This window comes from Girardinichthys multiradiatus, chromosome 9, assembly GCF_021462225.1.
Source record: "Girardinichthys multiradiatus isolate DD_20200921_A chromosome 9, DD_fGirMul_XY1, whole genome shotgun sequence".
Classification (NCBI taxonomy): Eukaryota; Metazoa; Chordata; class Actinopteri; order Cyprinodontiformes; family Goodeidae; genus Girardinichthys; species Girardinichthys multiradiatus.
The window spans coordinates 10,470,686-10,487,220 of record NC_061802.1 but is presented as its reverse complement, the minus strand read 5'-3'; the positions used below and the strand labels follow the sequence as shown (position 1 = coordinate 10,487,220).

The 16,535-nt window shown below is 38.7% G+C and overlaps 1 protein-coding gene across 2 annotated transcripts in view; it reads right to left on the bottom strand.

Moving 5' to 3' along the window:
• Nucleotides 1–13,464, bottom strand: part of fcho1 (FCH and mu domain containing endocytic adaptor 1) — a 66,449-nt gene extending 52,985 nt beyond the window's left edge. For both annotated transcript variants that reach the window (XM_047375973.1, XM_047375972.1), the window contains exon 1: nt 13,308–13,464. The gene's annotated coding sequence lies outside the window, so the exon portion shown is untranslated. The remainder of the gene's footprint in view (nt 1–13,307) is intronic.
• Between the last annotated feature and the right edge of the window lie 3,071 nt (nt 13,465–16,535).

The window sequence follows — 16,535 nt, the reverse complement described above, 5'->3', positions numbered from 1 at the left end:
GCTGATGTAATATGATAGTTTTCATTTAACAGAAAACGAGGGAATTAACAGAAAATAAAAGAATATCTCCCAAACATTCTGACGTTTTACTAAACTCAATATATAAAGCGCATCAGAGTACATGCAAGTTTTTGGTTAAAGTATAAAATGACTTTTTTTGTATCTGAAGATGTATCGTAAGAGCAGACCAAGAGAAAAGCAATCAATTCATTTCTCTAGATGATTATTGGTGCAACTCTAAACTAAATGCTTATATCCAGTAAAACTAATTGATTCGAACTTCTTAACTGTCAAAAGGCATTTCTTTTCTGTGACTTTTCATGTATATGGCAGCATTTTTCAAAGCTTTCCAAAATCTTGTTAAAAAATATAATTCTGTTATTCAGTGTTTGGTTAAAAAAGAAATAAGGATGCTTGCTGGTTGCATGTTTTGCATCATGAATTTGTCAGTATAGCCCACAAATCCAAGTGCATCAGCAAAACAAAGACTGGACTTCACTGACCATCCACATAAATATTGACAGAACTACACCCTGTATTTAGGGACTACGCAACACAGAGCAAAGTGATAAATTATCTGGCCAGTGGCTGAGACACTCAGAGAGCCAGCGAGACTGCAAACACAATGAACATGAGGAGGAGGTAGCGTGAAAGAAAGTGAAAGCAGAGTGATAAACCCAACCCAGGCTGCCAGTTCCCCATTGTCCCAGTCTGAATGTGCTTTTGTCACTGCAGCGTACAGCTCCAGTCCAGCCCCGACTATAACAACGTACCAGGCGAGCGTCCCTTCGGAGCCTTGGCATGACCAGCTGTGTGAGAGCAGGAGTCTATACAAGAGTGAATTCAGTTATTTACTATAAATTTCTCCGACTTAACAATAGTGGTTAGAGAGCAGAGCATTTGTGTCCCGGAGAGGCCACAAGTACCCTGGTACGAATTCCAGAACCTGCCACTCTGGGTCCCTGAGCAAGCCCACTAAACCCCAGAATGCTCCCCGGGTGCTGCACAATGGCAGCCCACTGCTCCCTATAGGGATGGGTTAAATGCAGAGGACAATTTCGTTGAAATGTACAATTGCAATAAAAAAGGAAGATTATTATTATTACATATGTCTGTGCAACTGTGCATACCGAGTACATCAGAGTTCGATTCCTGTCACGACTGCGGTTTCAAAACAAACAAGGTATCTAACGTTACTGCCAAATGAGCTGGGTTATAAAAGGTATTCAAATATTTCAAAGGTTGAATAGCTATAAACTATGGATGCAGGGTTTCACAATAAACTGCAGTTGCACAAGTGCCTTCTGAAGAGAAAACCAGGCGCTACTGATTAGCCAGGAAAAGCTGTCCTGGTTTCACTGTGAGATTAAATAAGTTACCTTTCTGCTTAAGTTTCTACTGTATATTGACACACGTTTGACTGATTGGCTGCTTGATTGTTTCTCTATGTTAATGTGGAGACCAAATAGATTCTACCTCATCCTGTTTTATTCCCATCTAACTGTGAAGTTAATGTTGATATCTAAATGAATCACATATAAACTGAAAAACTAATAATAAATACGGATATTAAATACTAGTCATTTTACAGTTATGGTATTACATTTTAGGTAAAACGTAAGAGAAACTAAGATTTCTGACTTTGGAGGTTTCACTCATGACTGTGCTGAAGCCTTTCTTGATTATTTCCAGTTCAATTTTAACATTCTGAATTATTTGTAAATACATAAATAACAAGGACTTCATTCTACAAATTTTTTGTCATGCTGGATGTAGTCCTTTATACATGAAAGGCATCCTTTAAATGGCAAATCTGTTTATATTTGTGTTTTTGTGGTGGAATATAAATTAATTTATTGTAAAATAAAAGTAATGCACTCCAATATATGCATGCACCATCACTGACTGGGATATCATGTAAACTCACTGAGGCAACAGTAGCAGAACATGAATATAGTATATTTATGAATGGCAAACAAGTGTAAAAAGCAACTGGCTATGTAACTCCAGGTCAGAAAAGTTATCTGCTCTAACTCTTACTTTTTGTTTTACAGCCTTATCGTTTTTTTCTTCACCCGAGCTGTATTTCTCTGAAAAAACAGTCTGTCAGGCTAGATAAAAATGCTCCAGAACCTAAGTCAGAATTGCTCAAAAGTTGGTCGTCCAAAACAGGGTTTACAAAAAACCAGATAATCACATCAGAAATTGCTGCTGACTGTGTTGGTGTTATTTATCGTCCTTAAATTCTAGTGTCAGTACTTAAGAACTCCTCTGATGTCAGTGACCCAGGTGTACACTAAGCAAATATCGTTTTTTTATTTACTTTTTAAAGCTCTGAAATTTAGTGAAATCCTGTAACAGAAATGCATTCTTTTTATCCACGTTTGTGTGTTGTTATGATTGTACAGTTGATATTGAAAGTAACCGAGTCTTTGCCTACTAGCTTTAAACCCAAAGAAATGTTTTCACAGAAAGAAAATGAGAAACATTTTTTCCTGCTCTCATGCAGTTGGTGCATTTTTTGATAAACTACCTAATAACAAACCCTGTGAAAAATAGATAAGTGCTTTCTGTTTCTCCCCACTTTGATAAATGATCAAATGTCTTCAGCACTAGTTCGATTCATTAATGATTGATGCAAAAGAGATGGTCGTAAACTGTCATCATAATGGTTTGTTTTGGGCGTAATTATGAGATAGTTAAAATCCCAGAGATCTCTTTCCATGCTGGTGAAACGTGATCAACAGTAACCCAGAAATAGACAAAGACAGGATCATACCCAGAGGGATATGGCCCACTCCTCCATCCTGCCCCAGGATTCTCCCATCTGCCACATGTAGACCTTGGCTTGACTCATCTACTGCCTCAGGCTCAGGCCATAGCTTTACAGAGAGGGTTAACATTAAATTCCCCAACACGTCACACCTGTTCTCGTGTGAACTCAAAACATAGTCACAACTGTATGCATAGTGGTTCTCTAAAATCAGACGCTTGAAACCCAAGCACTTCTGTTTTTGATTTTTATTAGGGTTTTCTTGCCTCATATTTCCTCCCTCTGGTGGCTGCCCTGCTTGGCAAGTGCAAACGGAGCCCTTGGAGTCCTATACCCTACATATTAAGAGGCCACACATATATAATTTATCAACGTCATGAGCATCCAATAATTTGTTGAAAGAATAATTGAAAAAAATGACAGTATTAGAATGAATAACTATGACATGTTTATGAGTCAAAGAGAGAAAACGGGAGTCATCAAGTAAGTAAAAGAGTCCTCCTGTTGGGTTCAGCTGTAGCACATTATCATTCTCAGGTGTTTGAATAATCAAGCAGCAGGACTTAACAGAGTCGCCAAAAAGCATTGAATGAGAAATAAAAATGCAAAACAGATAGCACTTCTCATTCGCCTGCTCCTGCCACCCTCATCCCTCTGTCTCCATCATTTACATCCAGAATTATTTAAACCAGACTTTGAACAGTCCTTGCGCCAGTCAGTAAAAGGACTATAATGGCAGCAAAGATTTTGGGATTTTTTTTCCAGTTACCTATGTTGTCATCGCTCACTTTCTAAACCATCAACTAGATTTATCAAGTTCCTTGCTTTTTAAATTCAAATAAGCTAGTTAGGTATCTTGTTCACAAGTGATGGTGGGATGGAACGGGAGATGGACAGACGGACTGGGGTTTCAGTTGTAGTAATTCGGGTCCTGCTCCAGTCTGTTGTGGTGAAGAAAGAGCAGAGCCAAAAAGCAAAGCTCTCAATTTACCGGTCCGTTTATGTTCCGACCCTCACCCACGGTCATGAGATATGGATCATGACCGAAAGAATGAGATCCCGGATACAAGCAGCCGAAATGAGCTTTCTCCAGAAGGTGGCTTGACTGGGGGATGTCATACAGAAAAGACGTATCTGGAGTTCTTTTGCAGTGTGCAATTTACTCTCAGTATAAATAATTGTTCTGTTCTATGAATGCCTCAGAGGTTTGTTAGAGAACATTAGCGAACAGACGGCATCATGAAGACTGGTCAGGGATAAAGTTGTGGAGCAGTTTAAACCAGGTTTAGGTTATAAGGCAATTTTCTATGTTATGAGCATGTCACAGGGCCGTGAGCTGCATGATATCAGGAAAATATGTAAATGCAATACCTTTGTTGGATATAGAATTAACAATACTGAATATGATTAACTCACATTTCCCTGATTCTTTTCCATCATCATAGTGTCCCCATCGCTTCTATTAAAAATATACATCTGGTGTGGGCATCAAGGGCAGTGGCAGCATGCCGAATTTGCATGCATGGTATTTAAAATACAACATCCTACCAAATATTGCATCCTATAAATATACAAGTAGTCATTTGCAATTGGAATAATTCACACACTGACTTTCTAATCATACTGTGATTCAATGTACTGTGCAGTCCACTGGGAAGATCTGAAAATGTAAAGTGTATGGCACAACTACAAACCTACCAACTCATGGCCATCCATCTAAACTGACAGGCCAAGCAAGGAGAGGATTAATCTAAGGATTATGGTCTGGAGGAGCTGCAGATATTAAAAGCTTGGGAGGGAAAATCTTTCTACAGGACACTTATTAGCTGAGCACTCCACCAACATGGCCCTTAGGGAAGAGTGGCAAAAAGAAAGCCGTACAAAGTCCCATTTGCTGCAGGTCATGTAAAGGACACAACAAACATATTGAAGAACAGGCTCCAGCTAGATGAGACCTACAGGGGTTGGACAATGAAACTGAAACACCTGTCATTTTAGTGTGGGAGGTTTCATGGCTAAATTGGACCAGCCTGGTAGCCAGTCTTCATTGATTGCACATTGCACCAGTAAGAGCAGAGTGTGAAGGTTCAATTAGCAGGGTAAGAGCACAGGTTTGCTCAAAATATTGAAATACACACAACATTATGGGTGACATACCAGAGTTCAAAAGAGGACAAATTGTTGGTGCACGTCTTGCTGGCGCATCTGTGACCAAGACAGCAAGTCTTTGTGATGTATCAAGAGCCACAGTATCCAGGGTAATGTCAGCATACCACCAAGAAGGATGAACCACATCCAACAGGATTAACAGTGGACGCAAGAGGAAGCTGTCTGAAAGGGATGTTCAGGTGCTAACCCGGATTGTATCCAAAAAACATAAAACCACCGCTGCCCAAATCACGGCAGAATTAAATGTGCACCTCAACTCTCTTGTTTCCACCAGAACTGTCCGTCGGGAGCTCCACAGGGTCAATATACACGGCCGGGCTGGTATAGCCAAACCTTTGGTCACTCATGCCAAGGCCAAACGTCGGTTTCAATGGTGCAAGGAGTGCAAAACTTGGGCTGTGGACAATGTGAAACATGTATTGTTCTCTGATGAGTCCACCTTTACTGTTTTCCCCACATCCGGGAGAGTTACGGTGTGGAGAAGCCCCAAAGAAGCGTACCACCCAGACTGTTGCATGCCCAGAGTGAAGCATGGGGGTGGATCAGTGATGGTTTGGGCTGCCATATCATGGCATTCCCTTGGCCCAATACTTGTGCTAGATGGGCGCGTCACTGCCAAGGACTACCGAACCATTCTTGAGGACCATGTGCATCCAATGGTTCAAACATTGTATCCTGAAGGCGGTGCCGTGTATCAGGATGACAATGCACCAATACACACAGCAAGACTGGTGAAAGATTGGTTTGATGAACATGAAAGTGAAGTTGAACATCTCCCATGGCCTGCACAGTCACCAGATCTAAATATTATTGAACCACTTTGGGGTGTTTTGGAGGAGCGAGTCAGGAAACGTTTTCCTCCACCAGTATCACGTAGTGACCTGGCCACTATCCTGCAAGAAGAATGGCTTAAAATCCCTCTGACCACTGTGCAGGACTTGTATATGTCATTCCCAAGACGAATTGATGCTGTATTGGCCGCAAAAGGAGGCCCTACACCATACTAATAAATTATTGGGGTCTAAAACCAGGTGTTTCAGTTTCATTGTCCAACCCCTGTACATGCAAGACCAACATGGCACATAAGCCTCTGAACAGACTATGTCCATCATGAAGCACGATGGTGGTCGTATCATGCTGAGGAAATGCTTTTATTCAGCAGAGATAGGGAAGCTGCACGCTTGATGGGACAATCCAGGAAGAAAATCTGTTAAAAGACTTGAGAGTGGAGTTAAGGCTCACCTTCCAGCAGGACAAAGACGAGGAACCCACAGCCAGAACTACGCTGGAAAGATTTTTATCTAAGTACATTCAAATGTTAAAATGGCTCCGTCAAAGTTGAATAAATCTACGGCAAGACTTGAAAACTGTTTTTCCATCTCTGCTCTCCCAATCTGACTGAGCTTGAGCCATTTTGACAAGAACAGGTAAAAATATCAGTGTCTAGAAGTACAAAGCTGGTAGAGACAATCCAAAATACTTGCATTTGATATTGCTTTGAAAGGTGATTATACAAAGTACTACTGAAGGAGGTTGTACACAAAAACCATAACATACTTTTCAGATTTTTATTTCTTTAAAAAATAAAAACTTGTTGTCTTTGCTTCCCCTTGACAATTACGATCTAATTTGTGTTGGCCTATCACAGAAAATCACAATAAAATAAATTGGAGTGTGATGGTAAAAAAGGTTAAGGACCATAAGGCAAGGCGCCTTATGTGAGCTGCATAAACCATGCGACTGTGAAAAAAGAGAGCGGGGAACAATTATAATAAAAACAAAAATCATATTTAACAAAGATCAATGTGAAAGTAAGCAAATTATTTTAAGATACGCAGCCTTATATAAATCCAGACAATAGAATATTGTATAAAGTCTGGAAATACAACAACTTCTCTACATTACTCTTTGATTTCCATAGTTTTCCAGTATTTCAGACTGCAGAGGAACCTTGCAGTTAAATAATTTCAGTTCAGTTCAAGAGGAAAAACTATCTAGGGGTTAACACTAGAGATGCACTGATCAGAAATTTTGTGGCCAATTTTCGATCAGATTTTTGTGAAACTTTCCCTGCCAATATTGCTTTGTTGGATAAACTGCAACACTAAATTGTTTTTAGGATAAAATGTTTATAGTAAAATAAAACAATTTTTCAAAATAGTCCAAAGTTGCAGAGCTTTCTCTCTCTCTGCATCACTGCAGTAATATTCTCCAGGTTTTGGGACATTTTTATTTCTATCATTAATATTTATAATAGGAGAAGAGCAACATCTCCTAGTGTGTATCAGCTGGTGTTACAAAACTCTGCAGAAAACAGTTTCCTTTTCAGAAGCATCTCACACCTTTTGTTCTTCCACTGATTTAATCTTCACACACCTGAACCTGAAAATACCCAACTATGTCTTGTTCCATCAGAAACAACTTCCACACTGACGAGTGTTGTGGCTAGAGCAACATGATTTGGAAAAAGATTAGATTTTTGAGTTTCCAGTCTGCCGGTAACCAATCAGAGCCAATCAAGCTGAATATCATAGTTCCAGTCACCAGCTAGTTTTTGATGCATTCTAGGCTTGACACCAATTTCTGATAGTCTTGACACTATTCTGAAATGGGTGTAAATAACCACCTCATCTTTTTATTTTGATAGTCATTACTTAACAGGCATGCAATATCCATTTGGTAGTGAATAGATGGCAATCAAATGCAATATTCCATGAATGTAAACTGAAAATTGGTGCAAAATGTCAATTTTCCCCTCCAAATCTAGAACATTTTCATTTTATTTCGCTATAATAAACAAATTCTTTCCATTTATCACTATCACACTCAGTCACTTTCAGTAAAAAGAGAGATAGTTCAACTGTTTAATAGCAAAGCACCCAGCAGCATTCAACAGTTTCGCAGAGTGGGAGAAAAGCAACATAAGCTGAGAAGCAACTCTAGCAAGAGAAGACAGCTGCACTACAGTTCTATTATGCAAACAACGTGGCCTGTGTTAGAACTGATTGCATATTATTTCAAATGACACAGAAAAACTAAAAACCTAACAGGCAGTCGAAGGGGAATCCCAGTTCCTTCGGTGAAACCAGACAATGGTTAATTTGAGGCTCAGAAAAAAGGATGTAACTAAACCTAAAAACCCAGCTTTCTAAAACCTAAAAAACTTAAAATAATCTAAAGTCATAAACAAATAAACACTACTTCAGCTTACAAAATATAAAGAGTGTACTAATAAAGCCAGTTTTATGTGAGTCTGCCTTCGGTTTTAAGAAATAGAAACAGTTGAGTGAAAAAATAAGTAGGCAGTGTGCAGATTTCAAACAGGGAAGTCCTGAGGATAGACAGACAAGCTGCCTTCGAAACCACAGCCATAAAACCCCCCTGCTGGGCACTTTTACTGTAAAGCTTTGACGCCCAGTTTACATTCAGAGTTGAAAGTCAAAATTCCTAATGAGTCAGAACAAAATATTGGTCCCAACTGAATCCATCTTTGTTTATGTTTACAGAAATTATCCTTTTTTGCAAAACGTTTTGTTTTGAGGTATCTATAAAAAGCAGTGGTGCACACAGTTGGAGCCAGAACCCTGAAGTGCTGCATGCAGTACTAGAAAACTGAGGATTTTCAGAAACATAAATATCCACGAAAATTATTGCTAGCTCACATTCATAACTGTTACAAAAGCTTAAAACAGTAGTTTAAAGTGGATAAAATAGTATAATAGTTGTCTGTACTTTAATTATGACTTTGCATATTTAGCTTATTACCAATTTTTATAATAATCAAAACTACGGATGCACCGATTTTGGCCGATATCAATATCCGATATTTATATTGCTGTTATGGCTGCTAACCAACATTTAGAAATATTCTATATATACTGCCGTACTCTTTCAACACCCCAAAAAAACTACCACCAAGCTAACATTGCTTCTCTGCCTCAGGTAAACACCCCCAAAGTCCGGAGCTACGTCACTATCACTGTCACATCATCAAACGAATATCACACGGCCAACCCCCTGTCTTCCCCCTACCGAAACACATACACAACAAGATCAAAATAAACATCAGTTGTTATTATCGGAGCACCAATACGGATATGGTAAAAAATGACTAACATTGGCCGGTACAGATGTTTGATACAGATAGACTGCATCCTTAATTGAAATATAGTTGGACTACGAAGAATTTGCAGTTATTTTGTGGCCAAGAAAAAAACAAAAACAATTAGGGCATAAGAGGAAGAGGCATTTATTAAATTGTTAAACCAATCAGCTGTGGACTGTGATGCAGCGTATGTGACAAAAAGAAGCATATCTCAATTTATTTCAGACTGCAGAGGAACCCTGCAGTCCAAAGTTGCAGAGCTTTCTCTCTCTCTGGATCACTGCAGTACAATTCTCCAGGTTTTGGGACAGAAAAACACATTTCTATTTCTATCATTAATACTTATATTAGGAGAAGAGCAACATCTCCTACAGTGTGTATCAGCTGGTGTTACAAAACTCTGTAGTTAAAACAGTGCCTCTGCAGAAAACACAATTTCCTCTAGAAGCGTTTCACACCTTTCCCATCAGTAACAACTTCCACACTGAAAAGTGTTGTGGCCGGAACACTTAGGTAATGAACTGATTTGGAAAAAGACTCAATTTTTGAGTCTCCCGTCTGCTGGTCACCAATCAGAGCCAATCAAGCTGAAAACCATTCGGTTCAAGTCACCAGCCATTCTTTGATGCATTCTAGGCTTGACACCAATTTCTGATCATCTTCAAACTACTCTGACATGAAAGCTTTTATTAAATTATTAAACCAATCAGCTTTGGACTGTGGTGCAGCGATTGTGACAAAAAGAAGCATATTTTAATAAAACGATCATGCCATTTCAAGACAGCATCAAAGTAAACATACTACTCAAAAAATATTTGCCTTTTTTTCATACTGAAAATACCCCTTTAGTCTCATTTTTCTTGGAAAAGCTTTGTACAGATATTAGACTGACACATTAAATTTAGTAGGCCATGTAACATTTAACATCACTTTTGCATTGTTCAGGCTATATGTTTATTTTACTTTAACACCAGATATAGTGTCTTTATGTTTTTTTCCACTAACAAATGTACTTTGGGACAAGAAATACTGTGGGGTAACAAATCATGGATTTCCACTGCTAGATTTCACAAAATACAACATATCTTTTAAAAAAAACCAGCTAATTGTGCTTTTTATGTTTTTGGATTATTTTTTTTTTTTACTTTTTTCATCTGGTGTTGACTGAAATAATGACGATGGCCTAAGCTGTGCTACAGGTGCAAGCATTATGGAGCTCACTGGTAGAATAGGCCTCAACATACTGTAAATATGTCTCCCTTCAGTCCAAGCAGTGGGTAACACACCAGTTCTTCAAGAAACATTGTTGAGACTTGAAAAGAATTTTGATAGAATCAACTACAACATGGGGAGTTTAATAAAAACCTGGCCTGAAATGATCGCTATCGCTGCCAATTTGTGTTTAGTTCTATGCAGTATTCTCACAAGGCATTGGTGTATATATAATTGTCACGGTAAGATGACTTTTAGTATAAACACCACCTGTCTGCTACCTGCTACCTGTATGACCCCTTCTCTTTTCCAATGGTTATAATCAGTCTGACAGAGAGAGGTATCCCAATCCTTGTGGTTTTTAGTATAACAATGGCCATCAGTGGGCTCTAGATGGACAAACTTTATCTGTTTATTATTTTACTTAGTGCCCCCACACATGGCCCGTTCAGGGGAGGCCGGGCTCTGGCACTCGGTGGTTTGGTCTGGCCTCCCCGGCGGCCCCGCGTCGTTCCGGACCCTTTGTGGGGTGCCTTGAGACGACATGGTTGTAAATAAACGCTATATAAATAAATAAATAAACTGAAACTGAAACGATCTCTATAGTTATGCTGCTATAGCCATAGGCTGCTGGAGGACATAATGACCACTTTCACCCTCTTCGCTACATTCACACATTACTCTCCAATTCTGCATTATTTTCTGTTATTTCAGTTTTTAACTTTATGTTCTCTCTTTTCTCTTCCTAGAAGCTACACCTAGCCTGACTCTATGTCTACCTGTGACACCTTTCTGGAGTGAGGCATCGTCCGAGCTTCTGCTGTCAACAACTTAATGCTCACCCTCTACCGATGATCCACATAGCCCTGTCTTTTAGTGTTTAACCCTTTCTCTCTCCTAGACATGGTGATTGACTGAGCTTTTACTGTAACTAATTATATGTGCTCTTTTTCAGACTCTAACTTTGAAAACTGGCTCAGAGTTCATCTGTTCTTTCTTTCTAGGTGAAACGACTAAAGGAGCTACATCCACTAACATTTACTTTTCCTTCCCATAGAAAGTACTCCTGGATCAGTGCTTCTTTGTTCTCTTTGTGTCTCTGCTCTGTTCTCTCAAACCCCCAGTCGGTCGTGGCAGATGGCCGCTCACACTGAGCCTGGTTCTGCTGGAGGTTTCTTCCTGTTAAAAGGGAGTTTTTCCTCTCCACTGTCTCTACATGCTCATCCAGGAGGAGTGAATGCTGCAAGTCACTGACTGGATGCAATCTGCTGGGTTTCCTTAGATAGAAAAACTTTTTATCCAATTTAAATAAATAACTGAATCTGACTGCACTGTTCAATGATTAGGATTAATTGGAATGTATGAACCTGACTTTTGTGAAGTGCCTTGAGACAACATGTGTTGTGAATTGGCGCTATATAAATAAAACTGAATTGAATTGAGTTTCAAAAACTTCAATTCAATTCAGTTTTATTTATATAGTGCCAAAACGTATAACATAAGAAGATAAGATATTGTGGCTTTGAAGCTCTAACCTGTTTTTAGCCTTGGTATACCTTGATACTGGTAACTGATCCAAGACCAGTTCTCACACACATATTAAATGTTTTCTGTAAACTCAGAATACAAGTTAGGGATTAGTGATCAGGACTTCAAATCACAATATTTTGTGGTATTTATTACAACAATAAAGGTGAGGACAAAAAGTTTTTGAAAATCCATCGTTCCTTTCGGTAATTATTGTCATTGCCTACAGCTGCAAGGCTCACTATCCCAGCTTCACTAACGGCTTTTAGGGTTAGCATAATCAATTTGAGTTAAACGTGATCAAATTGAGTTGAACTTGATTAAAAACTTCGACTAAAGACAAAAGAATAACAAAACACAATCTTATGGTGGGCTCTCTTTGTGCTCTGAAGTTATATTTCCTGAAGCCCAAGTTGGAGAAACAACAAGAACACCCCCTGAAGTCACCATTTCTATTGGGAAAATTGGAACTTCCCAAGCAGCCCAAGACTTGTATTCAATATGGCTGCCGTGCATAGTTAATGTAATAAATGTCACACGTATAGACCATTTATGAACACTTCTATTGGCTTGTTTATCATTTATTCAGAGGCACAAAGAGTGCTTCAAAATATATATTTGTCAAGCTACTTCTATGTTTGAATTGCATAAAATAGAAAGAAATATATTATCTGCTTGTTTAGCTAACAGTAATTGGCACCAAAACAAATGGTAAATCCCACTGTTTTCCGACAAGCAACTAAAACTTTCTCAACTTGGATATGATGTAATTCCCAGCTCCAACGCATTATGAAGAACTCTAACCAGTTGCCTTATGTGATGTCACAAGAGGAACGTGTCAACATTTGTTTTTGGGAGATAAGATTTTATTCTGAATCAATGATTTAACGTGTCATAGCAGAACAAATGCAAAAACTGAACCTGATATATTCTGAGGTGGTAATCTGTATATAAAGTTTGATTTTTACAGAAAAGCATGACAAGTAACTTTAAATGCTTTTTTTTTTTTTAAATGTTATCGCTATATTTGTTCATCAAATGACTGAAGTATGTTGAGACAGAATCAATGCTACAAAATTATTCAAATTGTAAAAGGAACCAACCTTCAACCATTTTAACACAGGTAAAAAGCACAGCTGTCCCAGGACCTGACAGCAAAGCAGCATCAGCCATCAGAAATAACCTCTAAGTTGGATCTGGCGGTCTTAATTATGTTAATGGGATAATACAACTAAAAACTGCCTTTGATAATCATGACGTTTTGAAAGCACAACAAGCAGCTTGAGGTGAAGCGGAAAGTGTTTACATATCTCAAACACATTTATGTTCTTGTTTCTGTAGTTTTCTCTTCTTTCTGCGTTAGCCAAATTTCCCTCCGTTCAAAATGTCAAACAAACGCCTGTCCTCTCGCTCGCTATTTTTAAAACAGCAGCGTTGTTTGGCGTAGTGTTTCCTGCCAGTCTTTTCACCTGTATTCACAGCATATCGCGTAATAAAAAAGACCCGGAAAAATTTTCTTACCTGGGGAGAGTGTTCAGACAACGAGACGAACATTTCCCATCCCCGGTCTAACCAACGGCTGCCCCGCTATTGCACGCTTGCTCTTTCAAAGAGGTCTGATCATAGTAGTAGTCTTTCACCAGGCAGTTTTCACGGTGAGCGCAGACTCCTCGAGCTCAAAGCTGATTGGCTGTTCGCCCCGTCAATCACAGGGAAACGCGCAGTATACATAGCAACCACATGAAGGCGGGTCAACGAGTGTAAAGCAGCCTCTTATTGGCTGTCGACCAGCACTGTAAAGAAATAATAAAGCTGCAATATATAAAACTGGATGTTCTTATCAGAAACAATTAATGAAGAAACAAACGGCTTTAAATTTTTGTTTTAGAACAGCCTGTATTTAAATGGAAATGTGTTGCACATTTCCATTTAAATACAGGCTGTTTTTTTTTTTCTCTTTTTTGTTCAAAAAACGGATGAGTAAACTTTTAAACTTGTTTTGATTCTGTTGTCATATCAAAATCACCAACAAAGAAAATGGAACACTGGCCTGGGTTTTTACATGTACAGTGGGGAGTCCTGTCCGTTTTGGTTTTACATGTTTTCATCAGAAACCAGTCAAATAAACCAATAATCAAATTTCTACTTATCAACATAAACCACAAAGAAGAAAATCAGCTTGATTGTCAATTGACCACATAAACATCTTACAGACAGATTCAAAGTCAATTACATAATCTCCAAAATTATCAAATATTAGTGTTTTTATTAAAAATTATTATTTTCAAATTATTATTTTTCTATCTACGAAACCCACAAAATTGTTGGGAGTCACTGAATGCAGCATTTACTCCACCTAGATGAGCATATGGCAACAGTGGACAGTCCATTGCATTGTGTCAGTGACCTTACAGTAATCCCTCATACTGAGCATGCATGTAGCGACAGCAGAAAGGAAAACTCCCATTTAACAAGAACAAACCTCCAGCAGAACCTGGCTCAGTGTGACGGGCCATCTGTCTCAACCGACTGGGGATTATGATGTTTATGATGGCAAACATGTCAAAACAATGTGTTTTTGCCAATTAGACAAATAAAGCTAAAAACAAAATTACACACTTGACAAAGCTGGTCAAATCAATCCATGCCAATGAAAAGCTTTCAAAATAAAAACCTTAATGTACATTTTTTTTTGCTGATACAGCACCCTCCACGTTATTGGCACTCAAGTATGTTTAGAAAACAACAAAAAAATGTAAATCTTTTATTGCAGTAACATAATTAGAAACAGAAAATACTCGCTGCATTTCAACAGACATGTTCAGGGAGTTTCATTTAAACTCTCTTAAAATCCTTCTCATTGTGCACGGTTTTGAGAGAAAACTTGAGTCCTCATCTGACATTTGTTTTTTATAACCATTTCCTAACTTACAGAGATCAGCAATAATTATCAGTTGCATATGCCTAACAAGGGAATCAGAAAAGGAAGGTGTTCAGTTTGTTGACTTCATGTGGCCTGTGTGTAAATATGTTGACGTCAACACGTTGTCCTAATTCATGGTTATTTGTGTTCTTGGGTTACTGTTTGGATTTGGGGTGTTGTTGTTTTGTTGCTCACTGCCTTCCATACTCAGTTTACCCACAATACTTATCTTGTTCTTGTATTCTGTTCTTTGTGTACTTCTTTAATTTCTTATTTTATTGTTTGTCAGTTGTTTATTATCTGTGTTAATTAGTATTTCTCCCTCAGCCACTCTGTTCAGATTCTCACCCTGCTTCTGTGCATTACACTGGTTGGTGATACTTTATAAAGTGCCTTAAGTTTCTTTACCTTCTTTGTGATCATTCCTTTATCTGTCACCTATAACCATCAATGCCAGTGTTCCCTGGGCTCTTTCTGTAATCGTTCCAGTCAGTTGCTCTCCACTTCCATTCATGCCTGTTCCTTGGTTTTTCCAAGTCTTTTATTCAATAAATCATCCCATTCTGCCGTGGTTCCAATTACAGGCGCAATATCACAAGACAAACTATAACCCCTTAGTATGATGAATAAATTTGATAGTGCCAATGGAATCAAATTTTTGGATCTCAGTCATGAGTCTAGGGGTTATTCGAGCATCTTTAGATAATTGCAGGATTCCAGCTATACTAATGTTTTTTTCTAAACTTTCAAGTATCCGAGTCAGTCAGAGAGAAGACCTGGCTTTGACACCACCCTTAAAACATGATAGCAAATAAAATTGCCTGTTTGTCAGCAAAATTAGAATTGGAAACTTTTTCACATTTTGTTATGTTACAATCACACATTTTAATGACTTTTTTGCATTTGATGTGATAGATCAACACAGCTGGTAAATGGTAAATGGCCTGCAATTATATAGCACTTTACAAAGTCCGAGGACCCCAAAGCACTTTACAGTACAGTCATCCACCCATCCATTAGCAGGCAAGGCAGGTGAAGTGTCTTGTCCAAGAACACAACAATGGAGATGAACAAAGCAGGGTTTTGAACTGGCAGCCCACTGATGAACCCCTACCACCTGAGCCCCTAGTGCATGAGTAGTACATTAACTCTAAGCAAAGGATCCATAATTTTCCTGATTTTCTCACAAATTAAACTCAAGTCAGTGTCCTGCTGGAATAGAAACCTATGCCCCAGCCTCAAGGCTTTTGCAGGCTGTAACAGTTTTTTTTCCAGGATTGCTCTCTATTTAGATCCATCCATCATCCTATTAAATCTCCCAGCTTCCCTGTTTCTCCTAAAGAAAAGTATCCCCACAGCATGATGCTGCCACCACCATGTTGGGATGTTTTGTTCAGGGTGATGTGCAGTGTTAGTTCCCCACCATATATTATCTTTTGAAAGTAAGACAAAATGTTCAGTTTTGGTTTCAACTGCCCAGAGCACCTTCTTGCATGTGTTTGCTATATCTCCCACTTTTAACCACGTTTTTCTTCTTGTCAATCTTCCACAAAGGCCAGATTTGTAGCGTACACATCTAAAAGCTGTCCTGTCAGCAGATTGGCCCTCCTGAGTTATGAATCTCTGCAACCTCTGCGGGATAACTATGGGTCTTTCCGCTGCATTTCTGATTAACGCTCCCCTTGGCTGGCCTGTCAGTTTAGGAGGATACTCATGTCTTGGTAGGTTTGCAGGTGCACCATACTCTCCATTTTCAGATGATGGATTGAGTTTGTGAAATGTCCAAAACTTGGGGTACTGTTTATTAATGAGACCCCGCTTTAAAC